At 42.8% G+C, this 13690-nt stretch overlaps 1 protein-coding gene across 1 annotated transcript in view; it reads right to left on the reverse strand.

The window, feature by feature from the left end:
- The window catches only part of CDH17 (cadherin 17), a 50925-nt gene extending 50290 nt beyond the window's left edge, over positions 1–635 (reverse strand). The window contains exon 1 of the mRNA XM_030553480.1: positions 536–635. The gene's annotated coding sequence lies outside the window, so the exon portion shown is untranslated. The remainder of the gene's footprint in view (positions 1–535) is intronic.
- Positions 636–13690: the final 13055 nt, after the last annotated feature.

The raw sequence follows: 13690 nt of genomic DNA on the forward strand, positions 1-13690 counted from the left end.
CACACACACACAAATGGAGAGTTTGACAGTTGAGATCCAGGTTGAGGGTTGAACTAGTTCATTTCACCCACTTCTCTTTTCCTAACCAATTTATAGATCCCTAATGATCTTTTTTATGGATCCTCTGTCTAAAAACACTTAAAAATGAAACATATATGACTCTAGGGTATCCAATATGCAAATATACAAGCAATTTTTGGTAATAAATGCTCTGTGAGTATAGTACATATTTCCAGATGAAGAGTTAAAAGTATCTGATTACATGAAAAGTTTAAAAAAAACCATATTTTAAATGCCTGCTTTGTATTTTTTGTTTTAGAGATTTACGTTTTAAAGTATAAATTACTTTGCCTTGAAGGAAAAAAACTGATCTGCATCAGATACAAACTACTCCTAACACTAGCAATACTGCCATCCATTTTCCAAGAAAAGGACAAGCACAGGCCATCAAGTTGCTAACATTGCCAAAAACCCAGCTCCCTTCCTTTGGCACTTAAAAATCTTCCAAACAAATGTTAGTTAGAGCACCCCTTACCTTTAGTATGAAAATGTTGTTTCCCTCTAAAATATATTTCCCTCTTTGAGCCTTTAGAATCACCTGCTGCAGTGAATGATGTCTCTCTGTGTATCTATGCACTGTTTTTGGTTTCTCAGATTCTCCCTGCAGGTTGGTTCAAACATTAACTACATTGATTACTATTGCTCCATAATAACTAGGTGTGGCATGAAATGGCAGCTGTGAAAGGAAGTAGTATAGCCATGAAATAACCTATTCCTCTTTAAGCATTTTTATTTACCTTCAGATTTTCAAACTGAACTCTGCTTTTGAATAAGAAAGTAAGGAGCTGTGGGTAACTAGTTATTCCTATCTATGTAATTTCTCCTCTCAGCCTCTATCTGTCAGAGAGGAATTGGAAAGGAATGTACAAAGGGCACTGTCCTTCTGGGGAGATATTCTCTCTGTCACTTTGTTAGTAATGGCGATGGCTCAAGGTCAGAAGACAAGAACTTGGACATGAAGGTGACCTGTCTTTGTGACTGTTGATCAATGCTGAGCGAAGTGAGTCTGTTCACTAGGAATAGTGCACCCGACTGGGGCTTTGGATATTTGGGTTCAAATCCTAGCTCTGGCACAGATTTCCATGGGCTTGACTTTGGGCAAGTTATTGAATTCCATCTGGAATTGTAGATAATATTTCCTTCATCCGGCCTTTTGTCTTTCATGTCCATGTAGATTGTAAATGCTTCAAATCAAGGAATATCTTTTACTTTTTGTCTGTACAACAGCTAGTACAATGACATGTTGAGTTCAGCTGGGGCCTCTAGTTGTTACTGCAATGCAAATAATAAATCAAATAGCACTGAAACTCTTCTTAGGAGGAATAGTAGTTTTTAAAACTCTACCATGCAGTGTTCTAGGAATCTTTTTATTCTAATTTCTTAATTTGCTTTTAATTTCATATATTTTGCGTCCTCCGTAGGTTTACATTCTTGTCCAATATTTTGAAACAAAGATGCAGATGTTAATGCTTATCCAGATTTTAACCTCCATGCTAGCTTTCCTAAATATCCTATCACACTCTTAATTGTTGCTTTATTATTTATGTAATGTCTGAAGCATTTCCTGAGTTCCTATTCTATATTTTCAAAAAAAAAATTAAATCAATTACAACTTTATGGTGTACAGTGCTATAAAAAGTTACCTTTCTGTTTGGAGCCAGATCACAACCTCAACCTGAAATCAATATTTTAATATTTATTCCTGAAGGAAGAGAGTTTTGATTTATTATAGATTTTAACATGCTTTCCAACACAAAGTGTATGGTGTGCCATGTACCCATAGACTCACAAAGAATGCTGATCCTCTCAAATGCTGCACCTTATGAGCAAATTATCTTTAGAGCACAATACAAAACCAACTCCTTCCTTTATCTATTAGATCACTCTTTAAACTACTTAGAAGCAGTATAACATTATATATATTATATGAGTGAGACAAATCCATTCCTGGTGTAAATAGCTTGAAGTCAAGTGTCTTACACTAAGTCTGAGTCTTTTTTATTGCAGTCACAAGTGAATAAAACAATAAAGCTATTTTCAATATAATGCATTATTTTTCAAAACAGTAAAGTCTCACTGGCTATAACAATCAAGTGCACATAAACAAAGGACTGAATGTCAAAATTAATTCTCTTTTACGGTGCTATATGTTCAGAATAACTCTTGAATTAATTAAATTACACTGGTGTAAATGAGAGTCAACTTTGGCCCTAGAACTCTAAGATGCCTATTATTAGGAGCTACAAGATGATTCTATTCCAGAGACTTAAGTTGCAAGTTCTGTTTAACTGAATGCACATCCAGTGAGAGCTTAGAAAAACGTTTGTTGTTGATTGTGATGTACTTCTTAGACATCATGGCATATTGTCAGCAAAGTCTGTTAACCCCCTTTGTCTTTCCCTGCCCAGAGTAATTTCTTGGGTGCAAAGCTACTGCCTCCTGGTTGTACCCACACAAGAAAAAAAAAGTCATGATGTCAAAACCATTACAAAGTCCAGAAGCACTTAGGGTTTTTCAGCAGTCATAACATGGTGCTACAGATTAAATTGCAACAAGGAGAAACTCAATAGGGAGGGTGGTTTCTTGATCCAGCTGTTTCTTTTAACAAATGTGATGAAAAAAAAAGCCAAGTGTTTAGGTATTTATTATGTGATTCATTGTTAAGTGAGTCAGGTTTTCCAGAGACAGCTCTTCCCACATCTTTGCTCATATCCTCCTCACCCTATCCATTTTTCACCTTTGACGTTCCTCCCACTCCTCTACTTCTCTTTGGCTATTCCATTTTCTTTTATAGTTTTACCACTCTCCTCAGTTAAATTGATATCATTGTTGTACCTCCCGCTCTTGCACAACTGGATGGTCCTCTGTAACCACAGCATCTTTTCTTTTCCACTAATACTGAGACTATTGTTACTTTTCTGAAACCTTTTCAAAATGTGTTGTGGAGCACATTTCTTTTAGAGTAGCCGCATTATGATTTGCAGTGAGACGGCACCAAAGAAGGAGGTGATAGACTTTAGATGCTCTTATTATCCACGTAGGTTGTCATGTAATGGAGCCAAATAACTCTTTTGGAATAAATAATGCATGTTCCAGTGACTACTGTTATTTACACTATTTATTGTAAGAGCGCCAAAGGAGATTAAAAGCTTGTGTTTCAGACTGAAGTTGCACAGAACAGCAGCACCGTGCATTAGAGAAATTCATTTTCTTGAAGCATTCATGTGACCTCTGTCTAATTTGAGTCTGCACTTGGAGTGAAGTATGCAGATCAGTTATGAATTGTGTAGTTCCAAGTTTATTACCAGCATATATATTGTGACAAAGTTCCTCCTCTACCTTGGTGGGTTCTGCTCTTATTGGCAGATTTGCTCACCTCAGTGATCTCCCCCACAGTCTGGATCAACTCCTCCTGTGTCTGGTCAGGAGTTGGAAGGTTTAGGGGGAACCCAGGTCTGCCCTCTACTCGGGGTTCCAGCCCAGGGCCCTATGGATTTGCAGCTGTCTATAGTGCCTCTTGTAACAGCTGTGTGACAGCTACAACTCCCTGGTCTACTTCCCTAAGGCCTCCTCCAAACACCTTCTTTATCCTCACCACAGGATCTTCCTCCTGGTGTCTGATAACACTTGTACTCCTTAGTCCTCCAGCAGCACACCCTCTCACTCTCAGCTCCTTGTGTCTCTTGCTCCCAGCTCCTCACATGTACTTCCTCTCCTCTGGCTCCTCCCCATCTGACTGGAGAGAGCTCCTTTTAAAACCCAGGTGCCCTGATTAGCCTGCCTTGATTGGCTGCAGGTGTTCTAATCAGCCTGTCTGCCTTAATTGGTTCTAGCAAGTTCCTGACTACTCTAGTGCAGACCCTGCTCTGGTCACTCAGGGAACAGAAAACTACTCATCCAGTGACCAGTATATTTGCCCTCTAGCAGACTCCTGCGCCCCACTGACCTGGGTCTGTCACAATATCCAAACTATGATTTTTTTTTGTTCTTCCTATGTGCTGGAGAGACAACTTTTGCGGCCACTGGGCATTTTGCATTTATGAAAAGATGTCTCCAAATGTTGTGAGATTCAAGACATATCAAGAAACATACTATAGAATCAGAACAAAATAAAGGGGCAGCTCCTGCTCCCAGTCACACTAGATTAATCCTGTGTAGAAAGCAGTGATACTATATGATGACCAGAAATTATCTCGTGACCTGAGACTGGCATTCATTTATATTTATTTGATTATAATAATGTACATCACTGAAAATGCAAGGGCAGCTGGCCTTTAGGATCCAGGATGCCCAGAGCTTGTGAGCGGTCCCTGATTTGGATGACCTGAGAGCCTAGGTGACCTCTCATCATTTTGCTCATCAAAATAACCCTCAAAATGTAAACTGATCTTTAGGGTTGAAATTTTGCCAGTGCAAATTTTCCTAAAGATCATGGTATACTCATAGCCCCACTAGTTGCCCAGGTCTGGACTTTGGGACATACAAGACCTAAAGCCATAGGTCTTTTGATTTACATGGGGAACTCAAAATATTCCACCTTTTTAGGAAGGAGGGGTTTGAGGCCTAATTAGAGGTTAGAGGCACCCCAAGTTCCTTCCCCCCTCGCTGCTTGGAGCAGCCACTGTAACCTCTATCCACAAGATCTAAAATTTAAAGGTATAAGAGGTAGCCTGGACTAGCAGACTAAGCATGGGACGAAGAGCAAGGGACTCATGCATGTAATCCCAATTCATTAAGATCAGGCTTGCCCCCAAAGAAGCATTTATCTGACCCTCCCCAAAATCCTAGTCCTGTTACCATGCGTAGCAGTATAATCACAGTAGACAGGGTTAATTACCTTTGAGTGGAACCTGTAACATTGTTACCACTATAAACATCAAAGCCTGGCTCTGACAGTGACAGCAATAGGTCAATCCAAAGCCCTGCTGGGCTCATTTCAATTGCATTCTGCTTAGTCTTCTAAAATGATGTGATTTATTTTCATCACACTGATATAAATGTACTAAACTATACTAAGAATTAAACATGGAAACAGAGCTTCCAGCACCTTTACAAGAGACCAGCTCGAGCCACTGGGTTAGTTTAAAAAAAAATCACAAGATTTCCCCCATCAAATCTGGTTGTCGGAGTCCCCCTGACATGGGGACCCTGTGCAGATGCACGGAGTGCATATTGGTTCATCCATGCCTGAGAGGTGTATACCTACAGGAATTCTGAATTGCAATGAAGGTACTGAAAGCGTAACCGGCCAACTCGTCGCTCACTTCAATGAGTGTTCCATTAAGAATAATGGACCAGTGAACATAAATTCATTTCCTTTGGAAAAATATCTGCTTATCAATTCTGTTGCCTCTAATGCAAGTGGAAACGTGTGCTCTGGGTGTAACTGTGCACATCATCTGAACTGTTATGCACTTTAACAAGATTACTATATGTGGACCTGAGCCCTATTGGGAAGCGGCAGAATGCTTTAAAGAACATAACAGTATATGGGACTTTAACCACAAATCAACAATTGGATCGATTCTCAGCCTGAATTTTATCTATTGTAAGAGAATTTCTATACAGTACAGGCCTAGCCTAACTCAAATTATCTACTTTTGCGATCAAGACCTATTCCAGTGTGTATGCATTTACGGGGGGAGGCCCTTACTCTACAAGATTTTCTTTTCTATTTGTGTGCACATTTATACTTGCAGTTATTTAAAGTGGACATCATTTAATGTAGCATTTGCAATATTTCCTTTACTTACAGGGAAATACCACAAATCCCACAATAATTTTAACTACCGCCTGTGGTAAATATCCAGTTTTTCTTGGCTGCCTGTATACATGCCATTGAGTGAGATCCTGTGGGACTCCCCGTGTGAGTAAGGATTATTCACATGAGTAAAGATCTGTGTTATTGGGCTAGCTATACCAGTACATTTTTTATATTCACTTTCTCTGGATTTTCAAAGATTAGTAATGCAGCTATTTTAGTTCATTCTCTGTCTCCAGTTTTACTTGGATGGAAGTCGTAAGTACAAACACTCTGGCTGATGAAAATTAATGTAACCTCTACATCTTTAGCATGTTATGCTTTGTGTTCATTGTATTTAGAGCTGGCCAGATAATGGAAATACCTTCCTATGAAATATGTTGTGGTTCTGAAAAATGTTTCATCCTGAACCAGGATAAAAAGTAAAAACAATTATTTTTTTTTTGGTGGGAAGGGATTTCATGAAAATAAGTTTGGTTTCCTGGCTGCCCCCAAGAAAAAGTCTTGTCAATTTCACTTTCTGCTCTGCCTCCCCACCAGCTCCAGCTCCCAGCGAAGCAGAAAGCCCAGCTGCTCATTCTCCCCACAAGCTCCCACATTGGAGAGGCAGAGAACTGAAGTGGCCTGTCTCTTTGGCCCTGAAGCTGAGGATGAAGTATTGAAGCAGAGTCAGGGCACTCAGCCTCGTCAGGCCTCCTAGAAGTCTGTTGTCAATTTCACTTTCTGCCAGCAGGTGAAAGCCTTCTAGTGGAGCCAGGGGTGGCTCTAGGCATTTTGCCCCCCCAAGCACGGCAGGCAGGCTGCCTTCAGCGGCTTGCCTGCGGAGGGTCCGCTGGTCACGCGGCTTCAGCGGACCTCCTGCAGGCGTGCCTGCGGAGGGTCCACTGGCCTAGCTGCTTTGGAGGACCTCCCGCAGGCAAGCCACCGAAAGGTGCCGCCCTTGCGGTGACTGGCAGAGTGCCCTCAATGGCTTGCAGCCCCAAGCATGCGCTTGCCGTGCTGGTGCCTAGAGCTGCCTCTGACTGAAGCATCTGGGGAGCCACCCTTCTGATTTTCCCAACGAACAAACAAAAATTTTCAGCAAAATTGAAATGTTCCCATGGACAATTTTGACTTTGTGGAAAAGGGCATTTTTGCCTGGGAAAATTATTGTGATAGAAAATGCCCAAACAGCTCTAGTCATAGTCTATTACTTTGTAAGGCAAATAGGCAGTGATTTAAGACTGGGTATGCATTTGTCAGCTAATATACACTCACATCTTCATTGCATCTCAAGACTTAAAATAGCCATGTGGCTAAATTCTGCTTGAATGCAGCATTGCACTTTAAGGAGATTGCACCAATGTAACAGACAGCAGGATCTGCCTTCTGGGGATAAATGTAGACACTAGACCAGTGGTTTTTCAAACTTTTTTTTGGAGACTCAATTGAAGAAAATTGTTGATGCCTGCGACACAACGGCGGTGGGGATGAGGGGTTTAGGGTGTGGGAGGGGCTCAGGGCTGGGGCAGAGGGTTGGGATGTGGGGCTGAGGGCTGCAGGGTGGGGCTGAGAATGAGGGGTACAGGGTGTGGGAGGGGGCTCTGGGCTGGGGCAGGGGTTGGTGTATGGGAGGGGGTCAGGGCTATGGGCTCAGGGTGCAGGCTCTGGGGTGGGGCCAGGGTTGAGAGGTTTGGTGTGCAGGAAGGGCCACTGGGTTAGGGGGCATCAGGGCTGGGGCAAGGGGATTGGGGCATGGGGTTGGGGAATTGGAGGGGGTCAGGGTTCTGGGCTGGGAGTGCAGGCTTCGGGGTGGGGCAGAGGATGAAGGTTTTGGGGTGCGGAAAGGGACTCTGGTTTGAGGGGGTGCAGTGTTTGGATGTGGGCTTACCTCAGGCAGCTCCCAGTCAGCAGGGGTGCTAAGCAGACTTTCTGCCTGTCCTGGCACTGCGGACAGAGCTGCGCCCCAGAAGCAGCCAGCATCAGGGCCAGCTCCTACGCAGAGGTGCGCAAGTGGCTCCACGTGGCTCTCACCAGCAGGCACTGCACGTCTCCCCACCCCATCTCCCATTGGCTGGGAAACTGCGGAGCCAGTGCTCTAGATGGGGGCAGGGCACAGAGCCCTGTGGCCCCCCAGCCTAGGAGCCGGACCTTCTGCTGGCCGCTTCTGGGACGCAGCACAGTGCCAGGACAGGCAGGAAGCCTGCCTTAGCACCCCAGCTGCACGACTGACCAGAAGCCGCCTGAGGTAACCCCACAATGGGAAGGAACTGTATCAGAGCATTCCTTGGCAACCCTGCTGTGCAATAAGTCAATGCCTACCACTTCTTTGGCTGAGATGGGGAACTTGCAGATAGTCTGTGCTGGCAAAACCTTGTCTAGTGGACTTTCCATGGGCCGGCAGGGGATGTTATAGTGCAGAGGGAGATCAGGCACTTTATTTTATTAGTACATCTATAAAAACAAAGAACAGCAGCTCATTATAGGCTTAATCCTATGAATTCCCATGTGTCTTCTACAAGGTGCTGAGTGCACTCACTTCAGCTAATCCTGAGAGAGCTCAGCAGTTTGCAGGATTAGGCCTTAAGGAAGTGGAACAGGAAACCTTCCTGCTGTGAAGTGTTTTCTCCTTATGATTAAACACATTTCCAATAGAGCTAAGTTACTTTGAACTATTAATTTGAAATGGTTAAAAAGGTAAAGAATATTTCATAAATAGTGTGTGCACATCTGCAACATTATCTAGAGATATTACTCAGCGAGACTGATTACACTGGTCTACAATTTTTGAGAAGTCATCTGCTTCAGAGATACAATGTGCTATTTATTATGTATTTTGATGTGCTGAATTCAAATATGACAATGAAAACAACTGATTGGCTACTGTTTCTAAGATATTTAAGTTTTTACATTTTATGTCTATGTATATTATGTAGATAGTAGAGTTTTAATCATAAATTGTAAACCTAGGTCTTTTCATGTGTTTATGGTTGCTTTACATGATAATATTTCACCTGTCCTGTTATGTAACACTTTAAAAATCAGCAAAAGGGTTATATAAATAAAATTTATTATGAAACAAAAGGCAAAAAACTATTATGTACATAGTTTAGTCCTATTCAGCGTCTACTCGGAGCTTCTTGGCTTGTCTCTTGTATTCATTAAATGGAGCATCTCTTGTCACTGTCCAGCAATAGTCTGCAAGCATTGGTGGGCTCCATTTGCCCTGATAGCCTGCCAGGAGATTTCACTGCAGTAGTCTGGAGCCCAACAGCTCTGCCTTACTCTTGGGGAGTTCCAAATCCCTGACAAGGTCATTCAGTTCACCTTGTGTTATGAGGTGTGGTTCAGAGGAGGAGGATGGGAGAAAATGTGGGTCCTGTGACATTGATGGTTCAGGACCAGAAGTTTCATCCTCTTCCTCTTCCTCGTCTGACTCAAGTGAGAATGATTTTGGTGCATCAGGAACCGGCAGTCCTTCTCCATGGGGTACTGGGCGTATAGCTGATGGAATGTTTGGATAATGCACAGTCCACTTTTTCTTCTTTGACACACCTTTCCCAACTGGAGGCATCGTGCTGAAGTAACAATTGCTGGTATGATCTGTTGGCTCTCTCCAAATCATTGACAAGGATTTCCTTTTCCTGTTCAACCACTGGTGAAGATTTGTTGCACAAGTGTTGCAGCATATGTGTGGGGCCCACCTCTTGTCCTGATCTCCAATTTGGCAGCCAAAAGAAAGGTGATAGGCTTTCTTAACCATAGTGCTTATACTGCGCTTTTGTGATGCAGAAGTCACTTCACCACAAACATAGCGGAAGTTATCTGCACTGTTCACACAAGTACGAGGCATCTCTGCTCACTTTGGCTAAACAGAAATGTGTTCCTTTGCAAAATCAAACACTGACAAATAAGAGAGCACCACACTGTGTAACCCTTCTGCCCCTCTGAGTTGGCAGCAACAAGGGCCGGGTTCAGTATCCAGGGGTTCCGTTTCAATAACCCAATGCCAAACCAGCTCGAGCCCCCACCCAGTGACCTGGGAAAATCTTACACACCCCCTAGGCGCCTCAAAGAGGCAATGCTTCCCCTCTCACAAGCACAGAGTCTTGGTGTAGCAGAAAAGGTTTAATACATGAGATAAACAACAAACACTAAATTGGGAAAAACACCTCTACTAGAGTTCATAGACCAAACCGTGAGCAAAGACCCACCCCAGGAAATTGGGCTTTGTCCTCTTTCCTGGGCTCTTGAGTCCAGCAACCCCCAAATCACCCACAGTCCCAAAAGTCCCACAATCCCAAAAGTCTCTCTCCTGGGTCAGTGCAGCCCCAAAGTTCGAGAGTCTATCTGCAGAGGTTCCCCCCCCAAGCCTGGGCAGAAAGGGGCACCTTACGTGGTCCGGGACAAACTGCCCTGCCTCTCCGTGGGTTCTGCTCCCGCCTTCTCCACGAACTGCTCCACTTTACCAGCCGCTCCACTCTGCTCCTCCAGCCGTCCTTACAAACTGCTCCACTCCACCAGCTGTCCCGTGAGCTGCTCCAGTTGTCCCTGCAAACTGCTCTGCTCTGCTCTCTCTGTGAGCCGCTCCACCTGTCTCACAGCTACTCTGCTCTGCCAGCTGCTCTGCTCCACCAGCTGTCCTGTGATCCGCTCCAGCCGTCCCCACAAACTGCTCCACTCCACCAGTGGCTCTGTTCCACAGTATAGCTTTAGGCTCTCCACTAGTTAGCACAGTACTCAGTGCTCTCAGCTCAGTAATTTCAGCTCTTTAGTGATTTTCAGCTCTTAGTGATTTCAGCTCATAGTAGGGGAGCCCTAGTGCTAGTGAGTTCAGCTCAGTAACCTGTATTTAGATTCTTAAGGGAATAAAAAAATCAACTCTAACATTCCACAGTGGAGAGAGGAGGGGCTAGAACTGGTGCTTCTGGCTCCACAAGGAGACTGCACCATCAGACACAGATACCTGTCCCCAGCCTCTCTCTCAAGTCATTGGGTTTTGGAACCCATGTCCCTTGTCTAGCAAGTACCACCCAACTGAGGGTGAGTCATTTGTCACCAAGCAGTCCCACAGCTCGGCAGTCTGGGATAGGGTAGGCGTGCCTATGCAAATACACTCTCTGAAATTCTTTCCACCAGATGTCAGGGTAGAGCTTATCCTGACTCTATTTACAACTGTATGATTTCTAGAGCTGATATAGGGCAATTTGTTCAGCAGAGTGATGTAAGCTTTGTTATGATTGCATCATCCATGACTTCTAGGAATAACATGATGCACTTCATATCATGTATGACGCAATACCAGCTTCAGATTGCATCATTCATTGTTTTGCCTAAAAAGCAAGTACTGTCCAAACCCAGTCATAGATTTATTCATAGATCCAGTCAAAGATGTATTTTAGTCATTTCTGGTTTAAATTGAGATCTCTTCCCTTTATAACTCACTTATCCTCCGCCATTCCCAAGTCAAGGGTTGTATATACTGACCCAATAGCATATCTTGAAAACTAGAGCCAATTAACAATTTTAAGCATCATTTTCGTTCTCAGTGACCCAGAATTAGTAAAGTTGGACTGCATTTATTTCAGAAGCATTTTGGCTGTAGAGCAGTGTTATACAAGTGCACAATAGTTTCCCATAACTTGGTGTAAAACTGCTAATGAACTACAGTTATAAACAAATACATCTCCAACATGTTCTACATCAAATACATCATGTATCACTGCTTTAATACATGATTTTTAAGAGCCTAATGGGAGCTCAGCACTTTGCAGGATCAGGCCCTGATTGCTTTTCATGGAATTAAACTGTGTCAGATTATCTCCCTGTTTGCAAACTTGGGGGCTTAATCCTGTGAACACTGACTAGTGGGTTCAGCGCAGTCACTGGATCGTAGGTATTTGCAGGATTGGGTGGATATGCTTTATGTTGCAACCACATGTGAGGATCATTAAGGAATTGAAGAGTGCAAACAATGAGCACGAGAGGTACTGTATTGGCCATGGATCAATCACAACATTACTAACGTGGTAGGAAACTGCATTTTAATCTCTAAATACAAGCCATGCCAACAAGCAGAGCCACTGAGACCTCATCCAGTTCCACAAAGGCTTTATGAGAAGGTCGGCACTGATTTATTTACCTGTCAATCAAAGGATTATTTAATAGTCACAGATTATTATTCTCTGTATCCAGAGATTTGCACACTGCACAGTACTAACAGTAAATCCATGATAGCCGCCATGAAGGGAATCTTCTCCAGACATGGGATTCCAGCTGGAGTCTTTAGTGACAATGGGCCGCAATTTTCCAGTGCAAATTTAAGCAATTTGCCGTAGATGGGGATTTTCATCCCAAAACATCAAGTCCAAATTACCCCCCTCCCCCAAGCAAATGGTCTTGTGCAAAGGTCTATATGGACAATAAAAAACTTTATGAAAAAGACTTTTGACAGAGGGGGAGATTTGTTTACCAAAGTACACCCATGGAGAATGGCTTTTCTCCAGCTCAGCTGTTAATGGGAAGAAGGATCAGCTCTAGTTAACCAGTTACTGATGACCTGCTGAAATCTAATAACAATGAAATCAAAATGAAAGAAAATCAGAAGTGGAAGCAGAAATATTATTTGATAAAAAGGCCTGGGATCGCCCATCTCTTAACCAAGGTGATAGAGTGTGCTTTAGAAATCACACCTCTATTACTTGGCACCAAAGGGGTGCCATTAAAGAACAGCTGCATCCAAGATCTTGTGTAGTCCAGGCAGGCCAGAGGGACACATTTAGATGTAATCAAAGGGATCTATGGGTAATCCCAGAAAGTTCCAACACATTGGCAGTAGGTGTGGATGTCATCATTTCCCATCTGACTGATCCTTTATCATTAATGCACAAAAAAGAAACTGTCAAGAATCAAGAGAACAACTCAGACTCTAATGACAGGCTGATACTGAGAAGATCAGAACAGAAGATTAAACATCTTGAAAGACTCACAGAGATTTGCTAACCTGCCTGGAGAAGGGGCATTTGAGAAAGAGAGTGGTAAAGACTCACTTGAGAGTGATGTGCTGGCAACCTCTCCTCTGTAGATAGTTGACACATTGGGTTTATGGAAATGTACTACAAGGGTTGAGAATTTAACACGTGTTATTACATAGTTGTTAGCTGTTTATATATATATATATATATGTATATGTATATAAGAGTTAATTTGTTTTTCTTTAAGAGGGAAGATGTAGAGATGTGTTTGCAGAAGATTATAATTTAGAGACACTCCCTCATAACAGAGAGTGTTATGAACATAGGAATTTGGAGATGTGCCTTGGAGGCAGGGGTTGGCCAGCAGTTCACCAGAGGTGCTCTCCAGTTTGTTTTGTTAAAGTTTTATTCATTCATGGTTTGTTATTTAATGAGCCCCAAGATCATTACACGTACAACTTTTCTTGGAAAATTGCACTTGAATAACAACATTCATAGCTCTTCCCACTCTCCAACTACCGTTGAGCAGTGCAGAAAAAGCCAGGCAGACACTTTCCTGTATTCTCGCTTGGGTTAAACATACTTGATAGTTGTTCGCTTAGTGCATGTCCACTTTCTAGTTTCAGTGTGTTGCAAAGGCATGAAATGTCTTGAAATTCTACCCCACAGTGTCAAGGATATAGTTGTAAAGTAAATATTAGCTGTACCAAATGAGACATTCCAGAGATGTATTTCTTCTTCAGAAGGATAGTAATGGAGCTTTTCACCCACTTGTTATATAACAGACCATATCAGGTATTTAGTCAGTTGATGAGTCAACAAGAAGATAGGACCCAGTCTTACAGAGAACAACTCATAGGATTAACCCTTCAGCTGGACTACTGCATGAGTAAACATTTGCAGAATCTGGCTCATC

This window comes from Gopherus evgoodei, chromosome 2, assembly GCF_007399415.2.
Source record: "Gopherus evgoodei ecotype Sinaloan lineage chromosome 2, rGopEvg1_v1.p, whole genome shotgun sequence".
NCBI classification, from domain to species: domain Eukaryota; kingdom Metazoa; phylum Chordata; order Testudines; family Testudinidae; genus Gopherus; species Gopherus evgoodei.